Below are 9,430 nucleotides of genomic sequence, written 5' to 3' on the forward strand. Positions count from 1 at the left end.
TGCCTGTTAACAGAGTTCAAGCATGTATTAAATAGTGTCATTAAAAAAAAACAATTTATTTTTTAGGATTCTAGCACGATCTTTAGAAGGCTAGAATTTTAACACCAACACTCTTGGGGGGATTTTTAAAAACCCTTTATTCTGATCTCAGATTCCCACTCCCTTTGGTTGAGAAAATATTTCCTCTTTCTCTTCTTCCGTGTTTGCAAATTATTTTTCTCGCAGCGACTGGTTCTAATTTTTATGGATTGAGTGAATCCCGGGAAGCAGCCAATAAACAGCAGCGACAACCCAGAAGCGAAAGGAACCCAGAAGTGGAAACAAGATCGCAGGTCAAGAGGAAACTGAGTCAGCGCAAACCGAGCAGCGGGGTAAGCAGCTGGGGGAGAGGGGCAAGAGGGGCAAGGAGCTGGGGGAGAGGGGGTAAGGAGCTGGGGGAGAGGGGGTAAGGAGCTGGGGGAGAGGGGGTAAGGAGCTGGGGGAGAGGGGGTAAGGAGCTGGGGGAGAGGGGGTAAGGAGCTGGGGGAGAGGGGGTAAGGAGCTGGGGGAGAGGGGTAAGGAGCTGGGGGAGAGGGGGTAAGGAACTGGGGGAGAGGGGGTAAGGAACTGGGGGAGAGGGGCAAGGAGCTGGGGGAGAGGGGCAAGGAGCTGGGGGAGAGGGGCAAGGAGCTGGGGGAGAGGGGCAAGGAGCTGGGGGAGAGGGGCAAGGAGCTGGGGGAGAGGGCAAGGAGCTGGGGGAGAGGGCAAGGAGCTGGGGGAGAGGGCAAGGAGCTGGGGGAGAGGAGCTGGGGGAGAGGAGCTGGGGGAGAGGAGCTGGGGGAGAGGAACTGGGGGAGAGGGGCAAGGAGCTGGGGGAGAGGAGCTGGGGGAGAGGAGCAAGGAGCTGGGGGAGAGGGGCAAGGAGCTGGGGGAGAGGGGCAAGGAGCTGGGGGAGAGGGGCAAGGAGCTGGGGGAGAGGAGCTGGGGGAGAGGAGCTGGGGGAGAGGAGCTGGGGGAGAGGAGCTGGGGGAGAGGAGCTGGGGGAGAGGAGCTGGGGGAGAGGAGCTGGGGGAGAGGAGCTGGGGGAGAGGAGCTGGGGGAGAGGAGCTGGGGGAGAGGAGCTGGGGGAGAGGAGCTGGGGGAGAGGGGGCGAGGAGCTGGGGGAGAGGGGGCGAGGAGCTGGGGGAGAGGAGCTGGGGGAGAGGAGCTGGGGGAGAGGAGCTGGGGGAGAGGAGCTGGGGGAGAGGAGCTGGGGGAGAGGGGGAGAGGAGCTGGGGGAGAGGGGGCGAGGAGCTGGGGGAGAGGGGGCGAGGAGCTGGGGGAGAGGGGGCGAGGAGCTGGGGGAGAGGAGCTGGGGGAGAGGAGCTGGGTGAGAGGGGGCGAGGAGCTGGGGGAGAGGAGCTGGGGGAGAGGAGCTGGGGGAGAGGGGGCGAGGAGCTGGGGGAGAGGGGGCGAGGAGCTGGGGGCGAGGAGCTGGGGGAGAGGGGGCGAGGAGCTGGGGGAGAGGAGCTGGGGGAGAGGAGCTGGGGGAGAGGGGGCGAGGAGCTGGGGGAGAGGAGCTGGGGGAGAGGGGGCGAGGAGCTGGGGGAGAGGAGCTGGGGGAGAGGGGGCGAGGAGCTGGGGGAGAGGAGCTGGGGGAGAGGGGGAGAGGAGCTGGGGGAGAGGGGGCGAGGAGCTGGGGGAGAGGAGCTGGGTGAGAGGGGGCGAGGAGCTGGGTGAGAGGGGGCGAGGAGCTGGGTGAGAGGGGGCGAGGAGCTGGGTGAGAGGGGGCGAGGAGCTGGGTGAGAGGGGGCGAGGAGCTGGGTGAGAGGGGGCGAGGAGCTGGGTGAGAGGGGGCGAGGAGCTGGGGGAGAGGGGGTGAGGAGCTGGGGGCGAGGAGCTGGGGGAGAGGGGGCGAGGAGCTGGGGGCGAGGAGCTGGGGGCGAGGAGCTGGGGGAGAGGAGCTGGGGGAGAGGAGCTGGGGGAGAGGAGCTGGGGGAGAGGAGCTGGGGGAGAGGAGCTGGGGGAGAGGAGCTGGGGGAGAGGAGCTGGGGGAGAGGAGCTGGGGGAGAGGAGCTGGGGGAGAGGAGCTGGGGGAGAGGGGGCGAGGAGCTGGGGGAGAGGGGGCGAGGAGCTGGGGGCGAGGAGCTGGGGGAGAGGGGGCGAGGAGCTGGGGGAGAGGGGGCGAGGAGCTGGGGGAGAGGGGGCGAGGAGCTGGGGGAGAGGGGGCGAGGAGCTGGAACTGGGGGAGGGGGTCGGGGGAGGGGGGCTGGGGGAGGGGTGGCTGGGGGATGGTGGGGAGGGGGGGATGGTGGGGAAGGGGGGCATGGGGAGGGGGCAGGGGTAGAGAGGGGGGAGGTGGGGCTGGGGGAGGGGGGGCTAGGGGAAGGGGGGGAGGGTGGGAGGTGGGGAGGGGGGCTGGGCTTGGGGGAAGGGGGCAGCTGGGGGAAGGGGGGCATGGGGAGGGGGCAGGGGTAGAGAGGGGAGAGGGGGAGGGGTTACAGGGGGAGGGAGGGGAGGAGGAGGGAGGGGAGGAGGGGGGAGGGAGGGGAGGAGGAGGGGAGGAGAGTGGGGGAGGAGGGGAGGAGAGTGGGGGAGGAGAGTGGGGGAGGAGGGGAGGAGAGTGGGGGAGGAGGGGAGGAGAGTGGGGGAGGAGAGTGGGGGAGGAGAGTGGGGGAGGAGAGTGGGGGAGGAGAGTGGGGGAGGAGAGTGGGGGAGGAGAGTGGGGGAGGAGAGTGGGGGAGGAGAGTGGGGGAGGAGAGTGGGGGAGGAGAGTGGGGGAGGAGAGTGGGGGAGGAGAGTGGGGGAGGAGAGTGGGGGAGGAGAGTGGGGGAGGAGAGTGGGGGAGGAGAGTGGGGGAGGAGAGGAGAGGGGGTGGGGCGGGGAGGGGAGGATTGGGCTGTGGGGGAGGGGGGTGAGGGTGGCTGTGGGGGAGGGGGGTGAGGGGGGCTGTGGGTGAGGGGGGTGAGGGGGGCTGTGGGTGAGGGGGGCTGTGGGTGAGGGGGGCTGTGGGGGCTGTGGGTGAGGGGGGCTGTGGGTGAGGGGGGCTGTGGGTGAGGGGGGCTGTGGGTGAGGGGGGCTGTGGGGGAGGGGGGTGAGGGGGCTGTGGGGGAGGGGGGTGAGGGGGGCTGTGGGGGAGGGGGGCTGTGGGGGAGGGGGGGGAGGGGGGTGAGGGGGGAGGGGGGTGAGGGGGGCTGTGGGGGAGGGGGGTGAGGGGCTGTGGGGGAGGGAGGGTGAGGGGCTGGGGGAGGAGGTGGTGAAGAGTGGAACAGAGACCTACCTGGACCCCCTTCTTCAGGGGATGGCAGCGCAAATCTGCTCCTGTGCCCCTGGAGTTGTGGCTGTTCTGGGAGAGAGCGACCAGATACCTCCCAGAAATGGGGAAAAAGACCCTGGGGGGCTTTCTGGGGAGGCGGAAGGGCGGGGGGAGGAGGAGGAGGAGCGAAAGACCCCTGAGGGATTGGTGGTGGAAACAGAGACTCCCAGGGAGGGGATGTTGTGGGGGGCGGGCACGGGGGTGGGAGGTGAGAGACAGCCCCTCCTGTGGAGTGGTGGGGGAGGAAAATAACTCCTCCCCCCCGCCCCCAGGCATTGTTTGTTGGGAGATAGAGACCCTGTCCCACAAGGGAGAGAGAGCCCCAAGGGGAATAAGGGAGTGTCCCACCCATCCCAGAGGGGAGCGAACGAGCCCGCAGGGACAGAGGGAGAGAATCCCCCCCCACCCACCCCCCTCAGGGGAGACAGACAGAGAAAACATCCAACCCCCCCTTCCCACCGTCACTGAAAGCATCGTTAATATAAATGAAACATTGATTTTATTTTTGGTTTGTGATTTGCAGAGAGTCGGGAAAACATGGTGTTCCCCTGTGACTGCAGTATTTGCGTCGATGTTTTGTGTGTATGGTTTTATATTGTTTGTCTAAGCCTCACAGCGATGAGCACAGCTCTGGAGTTTGAATTAGATCCACAGTAGTTAGATACGGAGTTCTTCATTGTCCAGTTATCGGCAGATTATCCGCTGTATTGTGTCATGATCTGTAGTCATAACTTGGAGCGAAATACTCGCATTTATACAGGGGGTTTCCACCACCTCAGACTGTCCCAGAGCACTTTACTGCCAGAACATCTGGGTGAACCTCCCCCCTCCCAACTCTCCAAAATATTAATAACGTGGAGATTAGTTATTGGATTGAGTTCCATCTAAAACCCACAGGGACAGAATCAGTCAGTAATATCCAGATTTGGTTAGGGATGTTTTGAATACTGTAATGGACTACGAAGAGGTTTGCCTGAGGATTCAGTGAATAATACAGAGCCATGCAGACCAAGGCCATCCAGAGATGGACCTTTGGCCTGTTCCCATGTATGTGAATGCTATTAAGCCTCAGTGTCCAAGGGCTGCACCAGAGGGGCGGGTGCTGCAAGGGTTATGTGGCAGACAAAGAAATTAACTGTTCGCCATCTGGTGACCTCTGGGCAAAGGTGACAGTTGCCTGTTTGGCGTCATCGCCCACAATGAATCTCCACCCTTGCTGGCACACGGCAGGATGGCAGTCGGGTGGGTGGGGGGAGGGGTTGAGTGATGGACATAGACCGCCCCCGTATCTTGGAGAAGATTTTTTGATTTGATTTATTATTGTCACATGTATTGGGATACAGTGAAAAGTATTGTTTTTTGTGCGTTATACAGACAAAGCATACCGTTCATAGAGTATGTAGGGGAGAAAGAAAGGAGAGGGTGCAGAATATAGTGTTACAGTCATAGGTAGGGTGCAGAGAAAGATCAGCTTAATATAAGGTAGGTCCATTCAAAAGAAGGGGGGGGAGGGTTTCTGGATTATGGGAATAAGATGACAATTCTTCTAAGACCTGTTATAGTATTTTGTGACTGCATTAAATGACATAGAAATTTTCAGCCAAAAAAAGGGGCAACACGGCACATATTAAATTATTATTAATATGGCTCTGTATTATTCACAGAATGCTCGGCTGTCAGTGCGGAGTCTGCACGTTCTCCCCATGTCAGCATGGGTTTCCTCCGGGTGCTCCGGTTTCCTCCCACAGCCCAATGATGTGCCGGTTAGGCGCATTGGCCGTGCTAAATTGCCCCTTAGTGTCCGGGGGATTAGCAGGGTAACTGTGTGGGGTGACAGGGATAGGGCCTGGGTGGGATTGTTGTCGGTGTAGACTCGATGGGCCGAACGATTCTATGATCTTAAAAGGATCACTGTGTTCATAAAAAGAAACATTGAAGCGAAAAGTGGAATATCATAAACGTACAACTGCGTCACTCCTGTGTACCACCAGCTGGGCACCAACAGAGAATGTGTGTCTTTACTTGCCTGCCCGACCCCCTAAGTTAAAAGTCTGCCGCCAGTGTAAGCTGCTGGGGTTCAGCCATGCACCGTTTATGTTGCTGGCTGGATTATGGAATCAGCTGCATTCTCTCGATCGTGTGCATTTTCTGTTAGATGCTGCTTTATAAGTCTGAACAAGGAGGCCTTGTGGCCCAGTGGGTAGCCCCCCCTCCCTCCCTCCCTCCCTCCCTCCCTCCGTCCCTCCCTCCGTCCCTCTGGGCCAGAAGCTGCAGGGTCATGAACCTGGAAAGGTGCGTTGAGAATGTGGTTAAATTGTCAGCCTGTGGGATCATTACGATTTGCCTGATTGCGAGGCGGTCGGAGCGGGAGAGTTTTCCCGGGCAGCCGTACTGCGGAAGCCAATGGCTTGCTCTACCTCCCCACCACCTCCGTCGACCCCCCTCCACTGCTCCTGTTTGGTCACACTGCTTATCCGACAGCCAGCCCTGGATGAGCAGAAGTTTGCTGTTCAGTATTGGGAAGATCGAAGCCGGGGACCCTGATCCCGTCTCAAACTCCACTCCCTGACCATCGACTCCGTGCCTGTCCCGGGCAAACTGCCTCGAGGCTGAGTCAGACAGTTCGCAACCGCGCTTTCCCGTTTGACCCTAGGATGATCTCCGCGCAGTCGCCAAGGCTGCTTCCACCTCAGTAACATCGCCCCCCGCTCTGCCCTGCTTCAGTGTATCTGCTGAAACTTGTGCCTTTGTCACCTCAAGCCTGGACAATTCTAATGTTCTGCTGCATGGCCTGCCATCTTCCCATCCTCAATAAACTTCAACTCATCCAAAACTCTGCTGCCCATGTCCCAGCTTGCAGCAAGTTCACCAGTCACCCCTGTGCCCACTAACCTGCCCGTGTCCTAGCTTGCAGCAAGTTCACCGGTAAGCCCTCTGCCCACTAACCTGCCCTTGCTTGCTTGAGGAATACATTTTGGCTAGGCGCTCCCTGAACTTTGAAATAGAATCCATAGGATTCCTACAGTGCAGAAGGAGGCCATTCAGCCCATCGGGTGTGTACAGTTGTACAAGACACTGGTAAGGCCACACTTGGAATACTGTGTACAGTTCTGGTCACCCTATTATTAAAAGGATATTATTAAACGAGAAAGAGTTAGGGATTAGCTTAGTTTTTAAAAATAAAAGGGCGGCATGGACAAGTTGGGCCGAAGGGCCTGTTTCCATGCTGTAAACCTCTATAACTCTATGACCACAATCCCACCCCAGGCCCTATTCCCGTAACCCCACATATTTACCCAAGCTAATCCCCTGACACTAGGGTCAATTTAGCATGGCCAATCAACCTAACCCGCACATCTTTGGACTGTGGGAGGAAACCGGAGTACCCAGAGGAAACCCATGCAGATACGGGGAGAATGTGCAAACTCCAACAGTCAGTGACCTGAGGCCGGGAATCGAACCCGGGTTCCTGGCGCTGTGGAATGGGATCTTTCACTTTCACCTGAGAAGGCAGCCGGGTCTTCGGTTTAAAGTCTCAACCAAGCGGCGGGTATGTGTGGCAGTGCCAAGCTCCCTCAGCACTGTGCTGCAGTGTCAGCCTAGATTGTGTAGCTGAAGGCTTGGAAAGGGGGCTTGAAGCCATCACCCCGCTGGCTCAAGAGGTGGAAGAAAAGAACAAAAAACATACACTTGTGCAAACATTAACCCTTTTCTAACCCCAATGTTTGGTTTGCAGCCTGAAAGACGATCGACCTTCTGGGCATTACACGCCCCACTCCCCCAACTCCCTTTCACCTTTCAAAGGATGGCCACTCTGGGAGACCTGCACGAAGATGCCCTAGCGGAGATCTTATGCCATGTGCCGGGAAGGGAGTTGGTTTTATCATGCCGACTGGTCTGCCGCTTGTGGAAGGAGCTGGTGGACGGAACGCACATTTGGAAGGAGAAGTGTATTCGCGAAAAAGCGATCAAGCGGAATTTGCACTGGACTCCGGACGACTGGAGGAATTTGTATTTCTTGCTACCGACGGTGAACTTGATCAAGAACCCCTGTGGAGTAGGTCAGTGCCATGGTTAAGTTTCTCCTTTGGGCTTGTGTTGCAGTCTCGGCTGCATGAACTCTTTCTGAATTCACCAGCATGTCGTTGGCAGAAGGGTCTCGGCCTGTGTTGAATGGTGATGGGTTATGAATCCAGTGCGTGGGTTTGTGTCTAAAGGGGCAAGAGGTGGAAGAGCATCTCACAAAAAGGGCTTGAACAAGTTGGTTGTGATTCCTATGCAATGGCATGTGGTGATTTTTAAAATCCATTCTTTCATTTGACTGCCTGGGACTAGTGGGTTCATTGAGTGGCTCCGCTCTTTCACTGGCAGCATTGTGGTCATTGCTCCTCTAGACTTCCCTCTCTTGCTCCTCCAAATATCGTCCCCCAGCCTCCTCTCCAACCTCGCTGTCCTCAGGTTAAGAGTCACTGTGCCATCTCCTATTTTAACACATTGATCTTGAGATTAACCGCCCAACAATGGGCAGGAGATGTCTGTCATTTCAAAATGAAATGTGCGGAACGCAGACCAACCCGCCATGCAGACGCTCACCCCCAGTTTTACTCCGGTGTCCAAGATGGGATGCTTATTGTCAATGAAGTTGGCCGTGTGATTGAGAGCCTGATTTGAACATTACTGCTGTGCCAGTTTTTCCCAGGTTTCATTGCTGCCAGTTTCCAGGTGGTGAGTGGCAGGAGTGCGTCTTCCAATCTCTCAAGCTGACTGTCCAAACCCACATCTCGAGCCTCCAATCGGACCCACATCATCTCAGCTGCCCAGGAAGTTTTATTTTTAGCATTTGTCGTCTTTTGTTTAAAATAGGGAAGATGGGACGTGCCCAGCTGTGGCCCACTGCAGCTCTTGTTTTGTCTTGTACCAACAATTAGACTGACACCACATCCCGGGCCTTGCCAGTTCCCTCAACCCGATGCAACCTCCCACAAACCCCCCCCCCCCCCCCCCCCCGCCACACACACACCCTCGCCCTCTCTCGCCTGCCCCTCGCCCTCTCTCGCCTGCCCCTCGCCCTCTCTCGCCTGCCCCTCGCCCTCTCTCGCCTGCCCCTCGCCCTCTCTCGCCTGCCCCTCGCCCTCTCTCGCCTGCCCCTCGCCCTCTCTCGCCTGCCCCTCGCCCTCTCTCGCCTGCCCCTCGCCCTCTCTCGCCTGCCCCTCGCCCTCTCTCGCCTGCCCCTCGCCCTCTCTCGCCTGCCCCTCGCCCTCTCTCGCCTGCCCCTCGCCCTCTCTCGCCTGCCCCTCGCCCTCTCTCGCCTGCCCCTCGCCCTCTCTCGCCTGCCCCTCGCCCTCTCTCGCCTGCCCCTCGCCCTCTCTCGCCTGCCCCTCGCCCTCTCTCGCCTGCCCCTCGCCCTCTCTCGCCTGCCCCTCGCCCTCTCTCGCCTGCCCCTCGCCCTCTCTCGCCTGCCCCTCGCCCTCTCTCGCCTGCCCTCGCCCTCTCTCGCCTGCCCCTCGCCCTCTCTCGCCTGCCCCTCGCCCTCTCTCGCCTGCCCCTCGCCCTCTCTCGCCTGCCCCTCGCCCTCTCTCGCCTGCCCCTCGCCCTCTCTCGCCTGCCCCTCGCCCTCTCTCGCCTGCCCCTCGCCCTCTCTCGCCTGCCCCTCGCCCTCTCTCGCCTGCCCCTCGCCCTCTCTCGCCTGCCCCTCGCCCTCTCTCGCCTGCCCCTCGCCCTCTCTCGCCTGCCCCTCGCCCTCTCTCCTGCCCCTCGCCCTCTCTCGCCTGCCCCTCGCCCTCTCTCGCCTGCCCCTCGCCCTCTCTCGCCTGCCCCTCGCCCTCTCCGCCTGCCCCTCGCCCTCTCGCCTGCCCCTCGCCCTCTCTCGCCTGCCCCTCCCCTCTCTCCCCCCCCCTCCCACTCCCCCCCCACTCCCCCCCTCCCACTCCCCCCCCACTCCCCCCCCTCCCACTCCCCCCCCACTCCCCCCCCACTCCCCCCTCCCACTCCCCACCTCCCACTCCCCCCTCCCACTCCCCCCCTCCCACTCCCCCCCCCCACTCCCCCCCCACTCCCCCCCCCACACTCCCCCCCCTCCCACTCCCCCCCCCACTCCCCCCCACCCCTCCACCCCACCCCCCCCCCACTCCCCCCCCACTCCCCCACCCACTCCCC

The 9,430-nt window shown here is 60.5% G+C and overlaps 1 protein-coding gene across 2 annotated transcripts in view; it reads left to right on the plus strand.

Moving 5' to 3' along the window:
- The first annotated feature begins 312 nt into the window (after positions 1-312).
- Positions 313-9,430, plus strand: part of LOC144509988 (F-box only protein 6-like) — a 29,011-nt gene continuing 19,893 nt past the window's right edge. The window contains exon 1 of one of the 2 annotated variants that reach the window (XM_078239068.1): positions 313-371. The gene's annotated coding sequence lies outside the window, so the exon portion shown is untranslated. The remainder of the gene's footprint in view (positions 372-9,430) is intronic. The other variant, XM_078239069.1, reaches the window with a different exon arrangement.

The sequence above is a fragment of the Mustelus asterias genome, chromosome 22 (genome assembly GCF_964213995.1).
Source record: "Mustelus asterias chromosome 22, sMusAst1.hap1.1, whole genome shotgun sequence".
NCBI lineage: Eukaryota > Metazoa > Chordata > Chondrichthyes > Carcharhiniformes > Triakidae > Mustelus > Mustelus asterias.